The sequence below is a fragment of the Archocentrus centrarchus genome, chromosome 2 (genome assembly GCF_007364275.1).
Source record: "Archocentrus centrarchus isolate MPI-CPG fArcCen1 chromosome 2, fArcCen1, whole genome shotgun sequence".
In the NCBI taxonomy this organism is placed as follows: domain Eukaryota; kingdom Metazoa; phylum Chordata; class Actinopteri; order Cichliformes; family Cichlidae; genus Archocentrus; species Archocentrus centrarchus.
The window spans coordinates 29,786,642-29,795,943 of record NC_044347.1 but is presented as its reverse complement, the minus strand read 5'-3'; the positions used below and the strand labels follow the sequence as shown (position 1 = coordinate 29,795,943).

The following is a 9,302-nucleotide window of genomic DNA, read 5'->3' as shown; positions in this document are numbered from 1 at the left end:
ATTGATATGATCCAGAAACGTTTGCCAAATCTGATGGAATCTGTTTAATGTCCCTGCTAATTTGAATCAGATTTTTCCCCATATCCAGAGTGTTTGAGAGGTCTGTGAGTCAGGCTTCAAAGCTTGGAGATATATCTTTATTCCAGACACTTTTTTTCCAGTATAATTTTCTTCCACATCCCATACTGGATTGACAAAACCTTCCAATGGCTGAGAGCCTCGAGTTTCTGAAACCAACCAAGGATTCCCATCTCTGGGTCTGGAGAACGATCATATTTAAAGACTTCAGAGAAGAAGTTGAAAACCTCACACCAGAATCTTTGCAGTTTGTTGTAGAACCAGAACATATGTGTCAGAGTGCCATCTGACTGTTTACACTTTATACATAAAGGTGAGATGGATGGAAAAAGTGAATGCAGATTAACACATGAATAATGAAGTCTATGTAGGACCTTGTATTGAATTAGTTGGTGTCTTGAGTTAATTGAACATTTGTGTATGCCATAAAGACATTCATGCCATACATCCCCTGAGATAATCGTGCATATTTCCCTCTGCCAGCGCTCTCTCAAGTGTTGTGTATTTGGAGCGGTTAGAGTTGAAAACAGGTTTACAAACTTAGACAGTAGGTTTTCGGTCCCAGGTTCCTTTGTTAGGAGAGAGTAGGCGTCATCTGGTGGGTTATAAGCTTCAAAGTTCAAAACATTTGCTCTAGTGTAATTCCCAACTTGCAAGTAGCAAAAAAAAATGAGACAGGTATAAATCAAATTTGCTTTTAAGTTGATCGAATGAGGCAAAGACATCATCAATATACAAATCTTTCATGGTAACCAGGCCTTTCCCTTTCCAGAGGGAGAAAATGGAATCTGACAGAGGGATGAAATGTATGATTGTGGTAAATGGGGCAAAAATACAAGTGTCCATCAGTTTAAATGTTTTTGTAATTTGGTACTATACTTTAAATGACTGTTCTACTATGAATCCAACACCGTTGAACAGACCAGGACTTCTCTTAGTTGTTTTGAGTAGCACCGGGAGGGAGGTGATAGTGATGTCCTATTCTATGGCCAGCCATGGTGTGGTGTGTGGTGGAACCATTGGGTTTTACCGGATAAGCTCCTTGCCAGTATGTAAGTGCTTGTGCATTAGCTGCCCAATAATAATGTTGAAATACAGGAAGCCCTAGTCCACCTAGTTCTTTTGACTTGCAGAGATGCTTTTAGGGTGGTTTAATAAACTTTATTGCCCAGATATCAGAGGAAGCAAGAATCTAACTTTGGGAAGAGCCAAGGCCAACATAACAAACAAAACAACCCTAGACAAAAAAGAAAACCCCAACAATTACACAACTGAGCAACAAAAAGTACAGACCTACACCTCAGCTCACTGACAAGCAACAAAACAGGAGAAAAAAGGTGGATCATCAAAAAGAAAATGGCAGCTGTCCCCTACCAGCTTCCACAGGGTACTAAAATGGAAAACAGAACAAAATCAATCAGCTAATCAATCAAAATTAACAAACAAAGCAAACAGTTAACCAGACACACAACATAATAAAACAAACAGCTTCAGAAGCACACAGTACACTGGTCACCACCACATGGCCAAAGGCCATGAGATACAACTGCAGCCACCTTATATACGTAGGCCTTGCAGGGCAGCCATTGGTTGCAGTTCCCAGACTCCAGCCAATGACAGCAGAACAGCAGGAGTCAGTACTGGAGAAAGTCAGATCCCACACAGCAGGTCCTGGAAGCAGCATATCAATCATTAATCTAATGCCAACATTCTCCCAAAGGGAATGTAACACTCCTGTTTACACGAGAACATTTCCAGTCCCTGAAAATGATACTTTTTGAAAACGGGTTCAGAGTGGCGCGTTTTCAAACTACTCATGTTTCCATGTAAATGGCCTTGTGGCCTGGACATGGGAACTATATAGTTTTTAAAATGTTTCCATCTGAACGCATTACTTTTCAAAAACAAAAAAGGAAAAACAACACTGCTTCCAGTGTTCACTTGTTCAAGACTTCAGCCAGCTTTAAAGACAGTGGTTTATGTTGTTTAGAGTCTTTTCCACTGAAAGTTTGAATCCCCATGCGTATGACCGCTGCTCTACTTTTATAGAGCAAGCATTGCTGTTAACCATTACTCTACTACTTATTGCTGTCTGCATTTTCCTTTGTGTATAGCTAAGATTCCAGTCTCTTATCCAGTGCGCCATTGTCTGCATACAGAGATTTCCCCAATACCAAATGTGATCAATCAGTGGTTCTCAAATCCAGGCCTCATGGCCCAGTGTCCTGCAGGTTTTAGATGTGGCTCTGCTTCAACACACCTGAGTCAAATATAAAAGTCATTAGCAGGACTCTGGAGAACTTGACTGCATACTGAGAAGGTACTTCAGCCATTTGATTCAGGTGTGTTGGATCAGGGACACATCTAAAACCTGCAGGACACCGGGCCACGAGGCCTAGATTTGAGAACCACTGCATTATATTAACAATGACTACACATCCCCATTTTCTACTCTATAATTTAGAACAGTCATTGCCTCCCTGACTCTATAGTTCTTCCAAACAAGAACTCACCCAGTTGAATAGCCTACCCTAACTTATTTAGCTTAATTTGAAATCTTTCCTTCCACAACATGTTGTACACCTTTTCAATATCAAAAGAGACTGCTACATCCAACTCTGTTAGTCTGAGCCTTCCTGATTTCAGACTCCAGGTACAAAAAAGCATCCATTGTACTTTAGAAAGCCCATTTTAGGATGGTGAAAAAGGGCATTAGCTTTCTAGCAGATAAGCAAGTCTCTCAGTAATCATCCTTTCCATAGTTTTACCTAGCCAACACATTGATGCAATTGGTCTTTAACTTGATGGTTCTGGTGGATCTTTTCCTGTTTAAAATTTGAACAACACACTGGTTTCAAGCAGACGGTATACCTGATTCCCAAATTGCATTGAACAATCTCAGAACAGCAGCGAGTGAGTCATTAACTATGTGTTCTATCTTTCCTTGGACAGGTCCTGAATTAAAACATACTAAAAGGTAAATCCAAACTTTCTCCCAATTCATTTCTTTTTATTCAAATCAAATCAAAAATTATTTGTCACATGCATGGTCATACAAGTTACAACTAGCAGTCTTAGCAGGTGCTTAGGCGACTACCCTTACACCATAGCACAAGATGAAGATATAAATAGGATTATTCAAAGAATATAATCAAGATATTCTCAGAATGTACACTGAGATAAAATGAAACTGGAATAATTAAAGTGGAATAATTAACAAAATATAGTCAAAATAAATATATATATATATATATATATTACTCTAGGATTCTCTGCAAGCATCCCATTCCTGTACAGTTTAGCAATTTCTGACAGATTACCTCAGTTATTCAGTTCAGTTCAATTCAATTTTATTTATATAGTGCCAAATCACAACAAACGGTCACCTGAAGGCAAAGGATCTTGACTAATGTCTGAGCCAAAAGCTCTGAATTCTCTGTATTATTAAGTGCAGTTTTATCCTCTTGATACCACACCAGTATTCCCCAACAACTTACATATTTACAACACATAACACATAAGCCATTTGTATCTATGCATCTACTTCCCCACAGTGTGCTATGTGCAATGAAATCCCCACACCATATTTTATCTTGCAACACCAACAGCAGAGTTTAGCATAGCACTAGTGAGTCATTTACATGGATTGCAGTAATTAATGATTGTCAGCTTATCCTTTCCCATCCAAACCCTAACTATAACTGACTCGTGTTCTACATTTACAATTAATCCATACTTCATTCCATTCTGCACAAATGTGACCACTCCTCCTCCTTTACTATCCTACCAGTATATTCATATACAGGTGCTGGTCATAAAATTAGAATATCATGAAAAAGTTGATTTATTTCAGTAATTCCATTCAAAAGTGAAACTTGTATATTATATTCATTCATTACACACAGACTGATATATTTCAAATGTTTGCTTCTTTTAATTTTGATGATTATAACTGACAACTAATGAAAACCCCAAATTCAATATCTCAGAAAATTTGAATATTGTGAAAAGCTTCAATATTGAAGACACCTGGTGCAACACTCTAATCAGCTAATTAACTCCAAACACCTGCAAAGGCCTTTAAACGGTCTCTCAGTCTAGTTCTGTAGGCTACACAATCATGGGGAAGACTGCTGACTTGACAGTTGTCCAAAAGACAACCTTTGACACCTCGCACAAAGAAGGCAAAACACAAAAGATCATTGCTAAAGAGGCTGGCTGTTCACAGAGCTCTGTGTCCAAGCACATTAATAGAGAGGCGAAGGGAAGGAAAAGATGTGGTAGAAAAAAGTGTACAAGAAATTTTAGCCTTCTCCTCCAATTAGGAGGTGAAGGCTAAATGTCAAAAACAGTAACTTAAAGGGCCAAATTGTGTTATTTTTTACATCAGGGGGGCGGAAGCAGCCTGCAAGTTTGGGCACCCCTGGTGTACACAATAATGGGTGAGTTACTAGAGGCAAAATACACTTCCAAGTGTAAGCAGAAGAGAGAAGGCCTCATCAGTGGTTCTGTAGTTTAACTGATGACTGTTGGATGTGGACCCTATTGGGCGATACACACCCTGCATATCCTCCTGCAGCAACACAGCAGCAGCTCTGCACTGCACTGTCTTCCACCTTCAGTTTAAAGGAATGGGTGAAATTAGGAGCAGAAAGGACAGCTGGGCTGCAAGGGACTTTTAGCAGACTGGAATACACTTTGATGCATGCAGGTGACCACAAACGATTTTGACAAACTCGTCAGATTAGTAAGAGGAGCAACTACATCTGCAAAGTTTTTACAGGTAGTAGCCAGCCATTCCTGTTACAGACCGTATTCACTGTAGTTTAGTGTTTTCTTTTGTTTTTTTCAAAGTTGGACTGTTGCACATTTAAAAACAAAAATAAACATTAGGAAATTTAATGTCATTTTGGGGAGAAGGAAGAAAAAAAAAACTACCCTTGTGTGTACAACCAACTTTGTAGCTTTTCAGAATGAACTTTCCATTCAGTACACCTGTTAGTGTCAGGGTTAGGCTGTGTGGCAGGCGGGGCTGGACCCCAACAGGACACATTAGAACAAAGTTACACTCAAAAAGCTTTTATGCTGGAGCGTTTTCACAATGTTCCACAATACAAAACACTAACTCCCCATCCAAGGCACATAAATAATCTAAAATACAGAAGCCCTTGGGGAACAGAAGGGAACCCGAGGAGGACGAGACACACACAGCATATGGAAAACACAGACGACAATGCAACAAAGAACTAAGTAAGACACAGACAATACACACACATACACACAGTAACAAGAGGACTGGAAACATTCGGGGAGCACTGGTGATCATAATTACACTGATGAAACAAGGAAAGCAAAACTAAACACAACGCACATGAAACAGGACCCTATCACAATAAGATAGGAAATGACCAACACCTGTCAAGTCTCCCGTTTTGGCCGGGAAACTCCCGTATTTTACCCCTCTGTCCCGCCGTCCTCCCGTATTATTATTTTCCCGTAAATTTCCCGTATTTTAATATAAGTTTTAAAAAGTATGCCTGCCGCTCCAAACTGAATTGTCACTAGTCTCGCGAGAACTGCCACCTGCAGTAGCCTGGGAGGCAGTTCTCGCGAGGTTAGTGTAGACAGCGGGAGCAAACCCGGAAAAACAACTTGACCTCGGTTGGGCTCAGTGTTGCCAACTTAATGGATTTTCAAACCCCCGCAGTGACCATTTTTTCCCCAAACAGCGACAGTGAAATCCTCCGTGTTCTGTGTACATAAAGCCTTCTTACTGCGTCACTTCGTACACTTTGGCATCGCCCGAACCAACCCCCAAACCTCAAACGCCGAGCCTGCCTACCCGCTCCCTCCGCTCCCATCCCCGGTCCTCGCTTCAGCCTTTCTCAACCTTTGAGAGCCGACAGCGAGTTTTCTTACACAAGCTGGCAACAGCGGCCCAGATAAAGGAGGAGGGTTGAACTTAGCTAGCAGTCTCACCCCACAGCGCTTTCGTTTAAATTTGATATTCTAACATTAAACAATACGGGACAAAGTAGATCTATGTAATGAGGGTCTAGGCAAGGCATGAAAGTTGTTAAGTTATTTCATAAAGTTTATTTGTAGTTCTAAACATATTTAGGGTGTTTTGGAAAAACGCCGATGATTACAGGTGATCGGCATAGAGCTGCGGGTCACCTAGGCAACCAGCTGACAACAATAGTTTGCGATGCGTGCGCAGCTTTTCTGTGTTCACACGTGACAATAATTTACATTCGAAAAGCCTAGTTCCACGTCATGACGTCATCCTTTGATGTGCCTTCTATCCGTGCGCTTCAAAGTGGGAGCCGAGTCCATAGGTTGAACACTGCGTTCTATTTCAGGTTATTCGGTTTGCACAGACAAACGATTTCAACAGCGCAACTGATAATTCGGTCAAGGTAAGGGCCATTTCTGTAAAAAACTCACTTTTGCACATAATTCCCATTCATTATGTCAGAAAAGCCTTCTTAGTGCAATTATTATTATTATTATTATTATTATTATTTACTTATTAGAAGCAACTTCAGCTATGAATCTCATTTTGTAAATTTGCACTTTACACACTTTAATGGAAGAAAGGAGAAAAAAACTCCTGATCTGTTACTATAATGCAAATCAGAACAATATGATGGGTTGTTTTTGAAGGGACGAGTGAAGAAAAGTCCTTTAATTAAGAAAACGTTTCAAATGTGGCTAAAAATCAAAGTTCTATCATTCTGTTCATAAAAAGAAGCCAAGTTAGGAAAGAGTTCATGTCAGAGGGAATCGGTGACTCGTGCAGAGTTGCTTCTAAACAAAATGGTCTTGTGCTCACATAATAAGCTAGAAAGTATGAACTGCTCACTTATTAACATCTCTCCATCTCTTTAGTTTACAGCCATGCTGAGAAGAAGCAGACGCTTACAGGAAAATGGATATTATGGCAGTGACGGCGAGCCAGTCATCTGCTATAATGAGAGGACAAACAGGTAAGGTTGAATATATACATACATATACAGTATAACATGTTTTGCTGTCACGTGTGCGTGAAATGCATTGTGTGCATGGGTTTATTAATGTACCTTTTTTTCTCATTTGGTTTTATTCTATTCAGGGTTTTCAAAAAACTCAAAGGTGGTTTTCATGCCAGATTTGATACGTTTCCAGACACGTATCTCGATGTCCCACTAGACGTACCTAGTGGGACACGGAGCTCTGAAACGAGTCCTGCAAACAGGCCATGGAAGATGTTGGCGTTCATCCTGTTCTTGTGTCTTGGACTCTTTGTGACTCTGGCCTTCCGCACTGAGTTCTCCACCAACACTGTGACAAACGTATGGCAAACAGCCGCAGCTTATAATAACAAAAAATTATAATAATTCTGACATAGATCAGATGATGCCACCATAATATTTTCTTAAGGTGTTTACATAAACATAACCTGATTCTTCTCTCAATTACAGGTCTCCAGTGGGAACTCTGAAGATGTGTGGAAGCACCTCAAGGAGCCCCAAGAGGAAGTGATTGAACGCCAAGAGGAAGTGGAGGAACTCCAAGAGGGACTGGAGGAACGCCAAGAGAAACTGGAGGAACTCCAAGAGGAAGTGGAGGAACTCCAAGAGGAAGTGGAGGAACACCAAGAGGAAGTGGAGGAACACCAAGAGGGACTGGAGGAACACCAAGACAAACTGAAGGAACGCCAAGAGGAAGTGATGGATCTCCAAGAGGAACTGGAGGAACTCAAGTTCAAAATGGAGTTCCTTCATCCAGTATCAGACAGGATGCCCAATTTTGCCCTGGAGTCACTGGGTGAGATATTCATTCAAACTGGAAATTGTGTACGATTTTTTTTATTTATTTATTTTTTGTGCTAATCATTTCTCACTCTGTTTTTAATCTGAAGGAGCCAGAATTATAACTGATACGCTTACAGAGTTCTATCCCAGAGGAGACATACAATTTACCTTGTTTGGGCATCCAGTCGTAAGTCACAAATTCCCTCCACCTATGAACCCAGGGATCCTTCTTCAGGTAGTAACTTGTTCCACAAATGAATATATCATATGCTTGCATGACACAGCACTGAACTCTGTTTTTATTAATTTATTTGTTTGTTTGTTTTCTCTTAAGGGATTGGCACCTACGACGCCGGGGCAGTGCTGGGCCTTTAGAGGTACAAGGGGAGGGGTGTTGCTTGAGCTGTCCCACAACATAACAATCAGCCATGTGACGATGGGACACATCCCGAAGAACATATCCCCTGATGAGACGTTATCAAGCGCTCCGAGGATATTTACAGTCTTGGTAAGTCACAGATTTCTCAAGTTTATAGCGCAGACATTCTGTGCAGCACACAATTAAACTTTTGCATACATTACAGTATATTAGAGAAAAATGTTATATATATATCTTTGTGTGTCTTCAGGGGCAAAGAAATATGTATCATCGAAAGATCTACCTGGGTACCTTCAGGTACGATATCAGGGGACCGCCACTTCAGACGTTTGAGATACCGGTGAGTCCACTCTGTCATTAGTCACATGCACACACACTTTTTATTTCACAAACTTATGAAACAAAATGAGAGCAATTGTAGATTATCTCTTAAATATAGCTTCCCTTGTAGTAGTCATCCCTACATTTACTGTCCTGTCATGTTAGCACAAAGTTCATATCCAACTAACTCAACTTACCATCTCTTTTGTCTCACAGGCTCGTAACAGAATGATGAAGTTCCTGACACTGTGGATCCACAAGAACTGGGGCAACCGTCGGTCTACATGCGTTTATAGCTTTAGAGTTCATGGAAAGGTGACCGACTCTAAGGATGTGCTGACAGTGGATTATTTATAAAAAGAAAGAAAGAAATGATGTGAAGATGAATCAGATTGAAAAAATGCCTTCATAGCATTTTTTCAGAGGTGGATATTAGCTGGGTGGAGTCTGGTTAACCAACAGTCTCACATCCAGCGAACATCCATCCTGCCACATAACACTAGTTCAGTGTTTGCAGTCTGATTCACCTCACCCCCAACCGGTCCAGGCAGATAACCGCCCCTCCCCGAGCCTGGTTCTGCCGGAGGTTTCTTCCCGTTTCAAGGGAGTTGTTCCTCCCCACTGTCGCCAAACGCTTGCTCGCAGGGGATCGTCAGATTGTTGGGGTTTTTCTTTCCTTACTTTTTCAATCATCCTTTGAGATGATTATTTTTTTCTACGAATTGTCT

At 40.7% G+C, this 9,302-nt stretch overlaps 2 long non-coding RNA genes across 2 annotated transcripts; both read left to right on the top strand.

Annotated features, from left to right (window-relative positions):
* Positions 1-6,319: 6,319 nt before the first annotated feature.
* On the top strand, positions 6,320-7,244 carry LOC115791008 (uncharacterized). The gene is made up of 3 exons (XR_004020831.1): positions 6,320-6,497; positions 6,970-7,067; positions 7,193-7,244. It is a non-coding gene; the product is annotated as an uncharacterized LOC115791008 (long non-coding RNA).
* A 1,038-nt stretch (positions 7,245-8,282) lies between these two features.
* LOC115791873 (uncharacterized) lies at positions 8,283-8,833 on the top strand. Its single transcript, XR_004020991.1, has 3 exons — positions 8,283-8,382; positions 8,504-8,593; positions 8,791-8,833. It is a non-coding gene; the product is annotated as an uncharacterized LOC115791873 (long non-coding RNA).
* The last annotated feature ends 469 nt before the right edge of the window (positions 8,834-9,302 follow it).